The sequence below is a fragment of the Pinus tabuliformis genome, chromosome X (genome assembly GCF_031772625.1).
Source record: "Pinus tabuliformis cultivar Carrire ecotype Pingquan chromosome X, CPIR1, whole genome shotgun sequence".
NCBI lineage: Eukaryota > Viridiplantae > Streptophyta > Pinopsida > Pinales > Pinaceae > Pinus > Pinus tabuliformis.
In genome coordinates, this window is record NC_142308.1 from 1,445,216,919 (window position 1) to 1,445,230,528 (window position 13,610).

Genomic DNA, 13,610 nt, shown 5'->3' on the forward strand with positions numbered 1-13,610 from the left:
CTAATAGCCCTTATTTTCTGGCTGTAAAAAAATTAACTATTGTGCTATAAAAAAACAAAAAAAACAAAAAAACAAAATATATATATATATATATATTTTTTTTGGGGGGGGGGAGGGGGTGCCACCCCTGACGGTCCTTGACCAACGAAATATATACAATATATATATTTAAATCGCATGGACGGGCCACCCCCAGCAAACCCTCCCAATCCCTGCTGGAACCTCTTACTAAATCATATTTTAAAACAAACGTTGGAACCACATGTTAAATAAAATAACAGTTATTATATGTGATGGGGTTTGATATTGAAACCAACCTTAAGCTACACACGACCGCTGCCAAAGGTCCAACGACCCCACATTAGTGGCTCCACCCACTTCCACTACTTAAACTTTCATTCACCCATTCGAACTAGACCGACGAAGGAGCGGGCCAGGTTTGGGCATGGAACCTTGAGCGGCCAGAGGCAGTGGAACCATGAGTAAGGGAATATGCAAGATGATGGAAATATTCCTTTAGACTGTCAGACATGCCAATGTTATAGTTTTACAAGTTTATAGTCTATTTTGCACATTTTCATACTATGAATCCAACCATGCAGTCCGTTTCTCCATCTGAGGACTCCATTTTTAGACCATCATCCGATTTGGAGGTATAAGGGTCATTTTTGTAAAGTTCTTGTAATTGATTTTTTTGATACCAACTAATGAAAGAAAACCTCCCCACTTTGAGTAGGGCCCAAAGACATAATCTACATTGGGTGAACTCTGTAATCAAATTTTTTTGGTGCCTTTGATCACATGGTTTCTTTATGATTTCCTCTTCTTTTTTCATGTGTTAAGTTAGTTGTTTAATATGCTCTTTTATATGAAATTCTGAATGAATCATTGAAGTTAAAATATATTGATCACCCATAAGAAAAGATCTCTTAGGAGGGCCTATCAGTTGTTAATCATATTATGTTTCATAATTTACATTGAGGAGAGCACTGCGACCTTTCCTGAAGGCTGGGCTTTCTCATTGGACCAGGTTGTGAATGAAGGTAAACCATTCAACTGGTCATATTTTTTGGCTCAGCAAATGTGAATCAATGTATCTAATGTCCTTAGTCCTCCCAAGGGTGGGAAAGCTAAATTTTATATTTTTCTATATCTACTAGATGCAATCTGTGAACACAATGCATTCCTTGGCATGAACTGGACTTGGACACCACGGGAACCTACCATATATGTTTATTGCAAGATGCTCTTGGAGTGCATCATAAAGGAGTTATGGAGAAGCTAACTGATCACTACCTCTTTCTGCTATAGAAGATGATCTTTGAGGAAGATCCACCTTACATGTCACATAGGGAAATGGAAGCAGTATCGCAGATAACATATTAGTTTCCTCACTAGATGGCACTTTCCTTAGAGTGTTTGATGGACAGAATTCGCCACATATTTTACCGAGGTATGCCACTGATAAGCTAGTCATGCAAGAAGTTTTGTATCACCTCTCTGTACGATTTTTAGCAACTTTGCACAAAAAGAATAATTCACCTTGGCCAACTATTCTTGCGAAGATCATATTGTATGATATTAAGAGCTTGAAGGTTGTGGATACTGGAAGGGAAGTGATACAAAGATTTTCATTCAGTAGTCATTATTTCAATCCAACGTACAATCCGAGGAATATTTGCAAATACCACTGTGCGAGGATACATTTTCAGTGGCTAAGAGGGACCTTTCACTAGATGGAGGAGGATGGATGGAAGAATTTTTATAATGCCTCCAAGTCTTGCAATTTGATCAATTTTGCAGGAACTTCACCGATTACTCCGATGAACGAAGTTACTCCATAGGAAACACCAATAGAAGTGCGCTACCCAGTGCACTAGAAGGGAATGAGAAAAATTGTGCACAGTCTAGGGAGAGAATGAAGTTGTAAGATAAAATCAGATCTAGTCATTATGAGAGTAGCTACAACAGCGAAGAAGAAGAGGAAACAAGGGGTGCAGGAAGAAGAACAAAAGAAGAGAAAAGAACAAGAGCATAAGACGAAATAAGAAGAAGAGAAGAAAAAGCAAGAAGAAGAATAAAGTTAAAGAGAGAATGCAATAGTAGAAGAAACAATGCAGAGACATGTTGAAGAGCTAGAATAGAGGAGGAGAGAAAACACATGTAGGACAAAGATCTTGCTCAAGAGATAGAGGATTTGACCAAAACTTAAGACATAGAAGAACAAGAGCAACAAAACCAAGATGCCAACCTGATGCCAAGTACACAAAAGGTCACCATTCATTCTTCGCATCTTCCAGTAGAGCAAGCTCCAAGCGAGGAAGAGGAAATTGTTCCTCTCGATGATGGTATAAGTATGGACATGTACAATCTCACTTTTGACGAGCATCAGAAAAAAATTGTATAAGCACAAAATAAACATTTTCCAGACAACCTCACGTCTTTTGCATTGACTAGAGAAAGGGCGATCGTGACAGACACCAGAAGAAATCCAGGTGCCATTTTTATAGCCAACTTAACCTTTGCAAGTGCTTCGAAGTCAAATATGTAGAAATTTCTCATTTCCCACCCCAGTTTTCAGTTTCTCCTTATTTCTCCCATATAGTTAAATGCCCTTTCCGATAACCATACATTTAACAAGTTGGAAAAAATAAATTTGCTGAAAACACAAATTCTGAAAATTTTACAAAATGTTGGAAATTGCAGTAATAAAAATCAGCTGTAATAAACAGCCTTTAAAACACATTTAAACACTCAGATTTTTGGTCAATGTGACCCTCGAAAAACCCCCTACAACTCTTGGGGAAAACCAGTTTGAGAGATCTTCTTTTATTTATAGAAAATGCCTTTTTACAGTAAGAGAAATATTCAACAAAAATAAGCAAGCAAACTTTTACAACTTAACTCAGTCTTGCTAAAACTCAACCTTGCTGAAACTCCGCCCTACTGAAACTCCGTTGTACAGACTTGCTGAAACTCTGCCCTGATGAAACTCCACTACTGAAACTCCGCTACTGAAACTCCGCTGCTGAAACTCACTCCGCTCTGCTGAAACTCCACTGCTGAAACTCCGCAGCTCATTGTCCAGATATCTCCCTTGCTCTCTTGCTCTCTTTCTCTCAATCTGCTCATGAAAGAATGAATGACCTTTTCCTCCTTTTCCTCCTTTAATCTAACCCCAAGTTACTTTTGGGTGATCCTAGTGACTTTTGGGTGATCCCTAAATCCAATGGCTGAAATAGATTGAGATCTAAGGCTGAGATTAAATGCTCATTTAAATCTCACTTTTTATTTTTTGATTCACCCCACTTTAATAAAGACCCACTTAGTCATTTATTTCTAAAGTCACTTTTCCTTTCTAATTTTTCATTGAATTTACAAAAGTCACTTTAAAATTAGACTTAGTAACTTTATCACTTAAAGCCAGTTTAGGAGAAAAAATAAATTCTTTTGGACACTTTTCCCTAGGCCAAGGATCAAAGCCTAAGGGAACCACCTGTCCTCTGGTACCAAATTTCAACACTCCCTCTTACCGAGGAAGGTGTTCCTCACCACGCCCATCTTGTCTCTGAAGTAGACATGCTCGCCCCATGGTAAGGCTTTGGTAAGAATATCTGCAACCTGCTCATCAGTGGAAATATACTCAAGCTTCACAGCTCCCTTCTGAACATAGTCTCTGATAAAATGATATCTGATCTCGATATGTTTTGACCTGTCACGAAATATTGGATTCTCCGTGAGTTCAATGCAACTCTCATTATCACAGTAAATCACTGAAGGTCTCAACGGCTAACCAAAAAAGCCAAACAACATCTTGCGAAGCCAAATAGCCTCACAACTAGCTAGACTGGCTGCCATATACTCTGCTTCCACTGAACTCAGTGCTACTGACTGCTGCTTCCAGCTGAACCATGACACTACAGCTGAACCCAACCCAAAACAACACCTTGAAGTGCTCTTCCTATCAGAAGCACAACCTGCCCAATCAGAATCATGTATCCTGCCAATCTCACTCCATCCCCCTGCCTGTAGTCCAGACCATAATCCATTGTCCCTTGCAAGTACCACAAAATGTGTTTTGCAGCCACCTAGTGAACCTTCCTAGGCTCACACATAAACTGACTCATCGTGTTGACTGCAAAACAGATATCTGGTCTAGTGTTGACCAAATACATCAAGGAACCAATCAGTTGCCTGTACAATGTGGGATCCACCAACTCGAAATCCGAAGCATGAAACTTCTTCCAGTTGGTGATCATCGGTGTCGACATGGGTCTACAATCCTCCATGTGGAATCTGCTAGGGATGTCCACAATATACTTCCCCTGCCCTAGGAAGAAATTCTCCTCCTACTGCCACACCTCCAAACCCAAAAAGTAATGCATCAAGCCGATGTCCTTCATCTCAAACTCTATCGCAAGATCTCTCTTGCAGTGCTCTAGGAGTCTCTCTGCACCTGTAATGACCAAGTCATCCACATACAACACCAGAATGAGAGGCTCCTCACCAATCATAATAAATTAAAGGTTTGGATCTGCCTCACTCTTTGTCAAACCCATCCCCTGCAAATATGTATCTATCCTGGAGTACCAAGCTCTGGGAGCTTGCTTCAGGCCATAAAGGACCTTCTTCAGTCTGCACACATGGGACTCCTTCCCATGCACCTCAAAGCCCTGTGGCTGCTCAATGTACACCTCCTCCTATATGAAGCCATTGAGAAATGCAGTCTTCACATCCATCTGGTGGATCTTCCAACCCATCTCTGGTGCTATCGATATAATGGAGTGGATCGAAGTATATCGAGCCATGGGAGAAAAGGTCTCCTCATAATCAACTCCCTCTACCTAGGAGAACCCTCTAGCCACAAACCTTGCTTTGAATTTCTCAATGTTGTCATGTGCAGCATGCTTTACCTTGTAAAGCCATATGGAAGTAACCACGGATTTTCCCTCAGTCCTCGGCACCACCTCCCAAACATCATTCTTCATGATAGAAGAATACTCCTCCTGCATGGCCTCTCTCCAGACCTACATGGTAGCTGTCTCCTCATAGCTAGAAGGCTCAGAGTCAAGGATGCTGGTAACCATCGCCATATAGCTACAAAAGCTCTCAGGTGATCTGCTCTCTCTGACAGGCCTCTTCGGCTCAACAACAGATGAGGCATCTCTCAAGGTGTCCTGAAGCCACTTCGGCTTCCTCTTCCCTGAGTGCACTTCTCCCACCGGAGAATGAAACTCCTCCTCCTCATCATCATCAGGAGCCTAAACTCCCGACTGTCTGTCTGTTGTCCTCCTGCCTGCACCTGAACCTGTAGAAGCTGAGGTACCATGTGAACTATCCATCAATGGACTCCCTAGTGAACTGGTCTGTGAACTGCTCTGCATGCTGCCCCGAGCACCACCCTCTGGCTCGATGAGCCACTGCTCATTGACGGACCTGACATCCTCATAGATGTACCTCCTGATCATCTTGATCCTCCTGATCCCTGCCCACTGGATCCCTGCGACTGACTCAACTGCTGCTGAGGGTCTAGTTGATCCAGATACTCTAACTCCCGTGACCTCCTAAAGGCCCTGTCCTCCTCGAACTTCACATCCCGTCTGACAACAACTCTCCTCTGTGCGGGAATGTAAATCCGAAAGGCCTTTGAGGTCTCACTGTAGCCCACAAAGATACCCTTCTTTGCAGTGGGCTCTAGTTTGGTCCTCTTCTCCTTGGGTATATAGGAGTATGTAATGCATCCAAAGATATGAAGATGACCAATATCAGGCTTCCTCCCAGAGAAAGCCTCCTCCGAAGTCATGTGCCCCAAGGCACGATGCAGACTCCTGTTCTGCAAGTAAACAACTGTGTTGCAGGCCTCTGCCCACAAGAACAATGGCAACCCCTCATCATGTAACATGGCTTTGGTAGCCCCTATGATGGATCTATTCTTCCTCTCTGCAACCCCGTTCTATTAGGGGTTGTAAGGAACAGTGAACTCCCTCCTAATGCCTGCCTCCGCACAATAGTCAACAAACTCTCTAAGGGTGTACTCTCCTCCATTGTCTAACCTCAGGGACTTGATCTTTCGACTTGTCTGTGTCTCCACAAGAGCTCTGAACTCCTGAAACCACTTGAAGACCTCACTCTTGGTCTTCAAAAAATAAATCTAGGTTCTCCTAGAGTGATCATCAATGAATAAAACATAGTACTCATATCCACTCAAGGAAACATGAGACATCTGACCGCTCACATCGAAATGAATCAAATCAAGTATCCCAGTCGCTCTGTTGTCACTGCTTGGAAAAGGGGATTTCGCAAACTTGCCCATCGCACAACCTCTGCAAGTATCAAAGTGATTAGTACTAAAATCTGGCACACCTGTAGTGATCTTCCGCAATGTCCTCAAGGCTCCATGACACATATGTCCCATCCTGCGGTTCCAAATCTCACACAGCTCAGAACTACTAGCTCTGCTGTCGGTACTACTGCTCAATGCCAAAAGGGGGTGGAATGAAAACTTGTACACCTTTGCATGGCGTACACCTACCACTCTAGCTGTATCAGGTAGAGTGCCCCTGGGATACATCAACACCTGTCCTCCCCTGTACAGTACCTCATATCCTCTGTACTCTAAAGCTGAGACGGATATGAGGTTATTCCTCATCCCTGGCACATAAAGAACATCTGACACTTGCAAGGGAGTTTTGGACTCCCTCTGAAATGTCAGTGTCCCCACCCCGACTGTTCTAACAACTCTGTTATCACATATTACTACCTCTATATCAGTGCCACTCTCTGAAAGCTCTGAGAAGTACTCACGGACTCCTGTCATGTGACGTGAAGCCCCACTGTCCACATACCAGATACCTGAAGATGATCCGCTAATCGAGGGAAAAGCATGCTCCTTCTGAACCTGTGTGGCAGGTGATCCTGCAGTAGAGGACTCACACGTAGTGAATGCAAACTCCCAGTCAAAATGACTTGCAAAGTCCTCAATCTCTGCTGAAGCTGCCACGTCCTGGTTCTTCCCCTTCTTCTTCTTCTTCTCCGGACACACAACTGCATAGTGTCCCATCTTTTGACAATTCCAACACTTCATCTTGGAATAGTCCTTCTATGTGTTCCCTTGTTTATCTTAACCTTTGCCTTTACCCCCATCATTGCTTGTGGAAGCCTGCTTCTTCCCTTTGCCTTTCTTGCCTCCTGCCACCAGTGCTACATCCTCATCCTGCTCAATTGGCTTGGCTGCCCCAAGCTGACCTTTCCTAATCTCTGCCTGAATGCAATCATCCCAAAACCTCTCCCATGTGGGAAGGGTCTCACGTGCACAAACCCCATCAGCAAAGTTCAACCATGAATGGGGGAGGCCATTCACTGCAATCCACACCAACTTAGTGGGTGGAATGGCCTCTCCAATCGCTACCAACTCATCTCTCACATTAGTAATCTTTGTGAGATATGCAGCTGCACTATCATTATCCATCTTAATGTTCTTCAGCTTCTCCTTCAGGACCATCTTCCGGTTCTCATTGGTACTCTGGTAGAGATTGGACAATGCTGTCCACATCTCATGGACATTTCTTTTTCCTCTCACATGACGAATGCAATGGTCTTTGATTCCGTCTAGAATTAGCCTCTTACCCTTGTTCTTTTTATTATAAGCTGTCAACTGAGTAGTATCAGTAGGCACAACAATAGGATTCTGTGTGGTATACACCATGATATCCTAGACTTCTACCTCCTTAAAGATACTTTGCATTCTCTCCTTCCAAACGCTGTAATTTGTATGTCCATCCAGCCTATCCACCACCCTCAATCCCAATGACATCTTGTTGTATTAAAACTGAAAAATAGCATTGCTGTAGTAAAGATAAAACTGTTGTTTATGAAAAAAATCAGCTTGCTGGAATTTTCTGAGTGAAAAATCAGCAACTGTAATTTTTCCTTTTGCTGTCCCAAACTGTCCTTCAGCACTCAAGCTCTGATACCATGTAGAAATTTCTCATTTCCCACCCCGGTTTTCAGTTTCTCCTTATTTCTCCCATATAGTTAAATGCTCTTTCCCATAACCATACATTTAACAAGCTGGAAAAAATAAATTTGTTGAAAACACAAATTCTGAAAATTTTACAGAATGCTGGAAATTGCAGAAATAAAAATCAGCAGTAATAAACAGCTAGTAAAACACATTTAAGCATTGAGATTTTTGGTCAATGTGACCCTGGAAAAACCCCCTACAACTCTTGGGGAAAACTAGTTTGAGAGCTCTTCTTTATTTCTGGAAAATGCCTTTTTACAGTAAGAGAAATATTCAACAAAAATTAGCAAGCAAACTTTTACAACTTAAATCAGCCTTGCTGAAACTCAGCCTTGCTAAAACTTCGCCTTGTTGAAACTCCGCCCTGCTGAAACTCCGCTGCTGAAACTCCGCTGCTAAAACTCCACTCTGCTAAAACTCCACTTTGCTGAAACTCTGCTGCTGAAACTCTGCAGTTCACTGTCTAGATATCTCCCTTGCTCTCTTGCTCTCATTCTCTCAATCTGTTCATGAAAGAATGAATGACCTTTTCCTCCTTTTCCTCCTTTAATCTAACCCCAAGTGACTTTTGGGTGATCCAAGTGACTTTTGGGTGATCCCTAAATCCAGTGGCTAAAATAGATTGAGATCTAAGGCTGAGATTAAATGCTCATTTAAATCTCACTTTTTATTTTTTAATTCACCCCACATTAATAAAGAACCACTTAGTCATTTATTTCCAAAGTCACTTTTCCTTTCTAATTTTTCATTGACTTTATAAAAGTCACTTTAAAATTAGACTTAGTAACTTTATCACTTAAGGTCACTTTAGGAGAAAAATGAAATTCTTTTGGACACTTTACCCTAGGCCAAAGATCAAAGCCTAAGGGAACCACCTGTCCTCCGGTACCAAATTTCAACAAAATAAAAATTATTTTCTAACTGAGAATAAATAATTGGCAAATAAATTGTAGGTTGCTAGGAAAGAGGTTGAACAAATCTGAGTAGGGGTACAGAACGCAGCTTCCGCACAGGTCCATTTGGAAGAGTTGAAGGTAACGGTACTTGGTGAAGTATCGACATTGGAAAGACCATGTAGAGCCTTTTTGAGAAGCTCGTTACCGTTCATAAGGCAATTTCCCACTTGCATGGATTGCAACAAAAGTGTAAAGATTTTGCTAAAACTATTAGGAATTTAAAAGTTTCCATCACTACCCTGCATGAATGGTCAATGTAATATAAAGGGCCACCATTTGAATTGGGCGGGAAAACAAGGCAAGAGGCAAAGTTGGAAAAGGAAAATTTTTGAATGTTTATCCAGAATAGAAAACAACTCACCTCATTCATTTCCAACACTGATGACTCATATGAATGTTTTTAAAACAACCTGTAATTCTTGTTGAAATGTCACAGGATCCCATCAGTTGGTTCACTCATAGAGCTCAAGGATAGAAATCAAGTCAGGTAGGAGATTCGAGAGCACTTGAAAAAGTGGAGACAGGTAACCATCAAGTAATATATTGAAGTAAACAAACATATCATGCACAAGTACAATGGTGGCCCTGTCCAAATAAACAAAATGTTCTCTTTCTTAAGAAGGAAACAAAAAATGATTCCAAGTCAATGTACCTAGATGGAATGGAGGCTAGATTTTGCTTCCAGACTGACACCGTTGCACAATTTGGGGATGTCATCGTGCAATGCAAAGCTTACCACCGCTACGTCATTGAGAAACATCAAGTGGTAGTTGTTGTGCTGGAATTTCCCCAAACTCAAGCATGATATATTTTGTCTTATTAGGCTATTGAGTTGGCTCTACCTAATTTTTTCTTATATGGGTACGAGTGCAAATTGTAATATTATTTTGTAATTAATTTGTAAGTGGAATTCCAATTGTCAATATTGGAATGTGAAGAGTCACAATGTAATAAAATGAGTCATTTTATAAAGAAGTTGAAGGGTCATTAGGGAAGTCAAAAATTCATAAAGGGGAGTTAAAGAATTACCCCCTCTTGTTATAAATATACCCACATAACTCATGTAAAGGGATTTTTGGGGAGCCTAGCTTTTTGCTAGGCTTTAAGCTTACAACTAGGAGCTTGGGAGTTTGTGAGAGTCTTGGCTTCTCCATACAATAGAGGGAGTATATTTTTTTGAAGTAGTAGGTGTTGACCTCATATTCCACTATTGGGACTAGTGGTCCGTCAATGGTATATGCATGAATGGAACTTTCAATTAATAAAATCTCAGAGCCAACATGTTTTCATTCATATATTATGAATATAATAGGACTATTCTCGCTATGTTTGAAATGTATGTTATTTAACTTACACTTATTCTTATGAATTATTTTTTTTGCATTGGTAGGAATCTTCTTGAAAATGTGTCATTGTTTAATTCCATCACTACTTGTGAACTATTTCATGGATTAACTTGTGATGTCTTTATGCTTGTGTGTTACTTTCAAGATGCATATCGTTACATGCTTTTATGGGACTCATTCACTTGCCCTTCGTTTGTTGTAACCGCCATGCATTACACTTGACTTTTTGCCGAGTCACATACTTTTTCCCACCAAGGTCACCATACATCATTATATCTATTATTGTAGCCAAGGCACATCATTAAAACCCAATGCATTGACAAATATGTCATACTCTAGATGGGATTCCTACACTAAGCTATGTGAGGTCTAATTGGGACTTCACATTAGGGAGATCCTCTAAATGTTGGTGGGTCCAACAACGTCAATAAGTTGATTGGAAATAATCTAATTATTGATGCCATCAATCTCATGAGGTCCAAAATACCAAATAAGGGTTTAACAATAAAAGATGCAGAGAATCATAAATTTTACATACTAGAAATAGAATTATCAAAGAAACAAACCACTGCAAATAATTTACTTTTCATATAAGAAAAAACCCATGTATTCCAATTTTAATGAATAGAGACAACCATATGCCAAGGTGGAATCATGGAGTTATCTAATTTTCACCCTACACTATCCACTGTTGAAAGGGCTCATAATGTAACAAATAATAAATAACCATAGAGAATCTTCCAAAACTGAATAAAGTATTTCATTTTCAAAGAGAGAGATTTAACAAAATTGTAAGTGTGTAGAATAGGGGACCTAGGGTTGGTACCCTCTCCCAATGTCATATTACAATAATTAATGTCATATTACAATAATTAAGGTTTGACTAAACCATACATACTCAAAAGGAAATCAAATATAGACTCATGTCAACAAAAGTATTCCACGAAGGTACATGCAACAACTAAGGAAGGGAAATGAAGTGGTCATCTTGTCATCACTATGTCGAGGGGAAAACATTTGGGAACAGGTCCACAGGATGACCTACCTCTTTCCCTCGACCTATAGAATAGTGTCAACATAATCCTACTTCCAACTGAAACACTCCTACATAGACCTCACCAAGAATGAGCCACAAATAAGAGGAGTTACCTGTAATAACATTCCATATTCTCAATTTCCATATAATCTAAGCAAATTTTGTTACGACAACTATTTCACAAAAATAGCAAGGGTAATATCGGTTGACAACACTTAGAGTTAGGAATGTAGAAGGGGAGGGGAGATAAAATAAAATATCGCAGACATATATAGTACCAAAAAAAAATACAGAGATGAAATAAAGAAAGATGGGCCACAAATCCATTAGGTATGTTAGATGTAAGTCAAAAAACTAAATAAATTAGTATATATGAAGGAAGAAATATGGGCCATATTCCCATAAGGTCTCACTGAATCGCAGGAATCAGCGAACGTGATAAGAATGATCGTGCTTCTCTAATTTGTGTGTGAAAAATAATATTTCGGAATATGCAATTGGCGAACCAGACAATTAAATAGACGTATTAAAAATATTTGTACTACTATCAAAACTATCGGAGAAAAATGTTAGCAAGTTATACGAACTAATTGTTTTTCTAGGCAACAAAATTCAAGTATGACACCAAATCATTCACAATATAATGAAGTTATTGCTATGTTGTTTAGGGTTGATCTTCATGCAATTTCATTTTTATGCATTTTATATATTTTTATATGACGAATTGGCAATGGTTTTGGTTTAGTACTAGTGGTAATTCCATTTTTAATTAAGCCCAGACGTGTGATGGGTTAATTAACATGTAGGTGCATATCTAAACCAATTTATTGGAATCAGACCTAGGTGAATCAAAGTATTTGAACTTTAATTTTTTTTTTCCACACATCTAGATCACGACTACAACTTATACATAGGAAACTACAACTTCTAAATTAACTTTTAACAACTCACAACACCACATAAAAACAGTACTTCCAAATTTTTTATGAAAAACTTATACACTCAATTAAAACAAACACATATAATAACATAATGTGTAAGTTCCGAGTAGTTTTTACAAATAGAATTTCAAACAAAAAGCCGAGTAATAAAATTGCCAATGATATTTCTACCGGATTCCAAACCCGTCGTAGTGATACAGCACTCATTCTCAGCATCAAACTAATTTCCGCAACGACAACCATAAAATTCTGCAGATCAGACTTTCAACCAATGTCTGAATTTACGTGCTCAGAGATTACGCAAATCAGGTCCCCTCATTTTGCAACAGAAAGCTCCAATTAGTCGGCGCTGAAATGCGATCTCGCACACTAACACCGTATTAATAATAATATTCTTGCAGCTCCAACTCATAAATCTATGTATACTACCAAAAAGAGAAGAGTTAGAAACTCAACATGGAAAGTGTGTGGTAGTAATTTCAATTAACTGCTCCACCGATCACAGTCGTCGGTTTAGCAATGAAGGTCGGTTTCTCATTCCCCGCCATAATCACAATAACTCTCATTTCGTCCTTTTCATCTGAAACCTCTGCCATATCTCCCCTCCTCTCGTTCTTCCCGCCTTCTTCATCTTCACGGTTTCTAGCAGCGTACTCCCTGATGTAGGAGCATGCAAGAATAATGAAAGCAAATCCTATGAGAACAAGCATGGCACCCAGCCCACCCAATAGATACGGAACTGGGGATTTCGCTACTGATAAATGGCTGCTCTCTGTGCTGTTCATATTTGATCTCATTGACATTGCTCCTGCACTCCTCTCCACACCCAATTTCCTTCACAAATATTACGAATCACTAGATCTCGTGAGTGGTATTTACATATAGATCGAATAATATTAATATTGTACTACACAGCCTCTAAGAGAAAGTAGATTAGTGCTTATAACAGTGAAACTGAACACTCATTTGGATCTGATTCGTTCAATATCAAATATTGTAATGAGTGGGTCTTCAATCAAAACAAAATATTCTGCTGTGGAGCCTGTGTGTCCGCAACTTTTTTTTCCGATTGAAACAGTTGCGGCAATTTTGTCATCTGTGGAAGCCGATAAGGAAAGTGATTCGAAGCGCAGTATCGTGACTTTAGGAGATAATGGGAACAGTGGAGTTAATGGCGCATTTTGTTATTTGTGGATGCGGATAATGAAAGTGATTTAAAGCAGAGGTACCATCATTTTTTCATTATCTGGTAGTGGGGCGAATAAATATATGGGTTTGGAAGGGTCATGAGCATTTCACGTACCTGAA

General features: G+C 39.9%; 1 pseudogene across 1 annotated transcript; it reads right to left on the bottom strand.

Moving 5' to 3' along the window:
* Positions 1-12,333: 12,333 nt before the first annotated feature.
* LOC149145458 (protein GLUTAMINE DUMPER 5 pseudogene) lies at positions 12,334-13,204 on the bottom strand (annotated as a pseudogene). Its single transcript, XR_016264823.1, has 2 exons — positions 12,759-13,204; positions 12,334-12,651 (listed from the first exon to the last, which is right to left on the bottom strand). The product of XR_016264823.1 is annotated as a protein GLUTAMINE DUMPER 5 pseudogene (transcript).
* Positions 13,205-13,610: the final 406 nt, after the last annotated feature.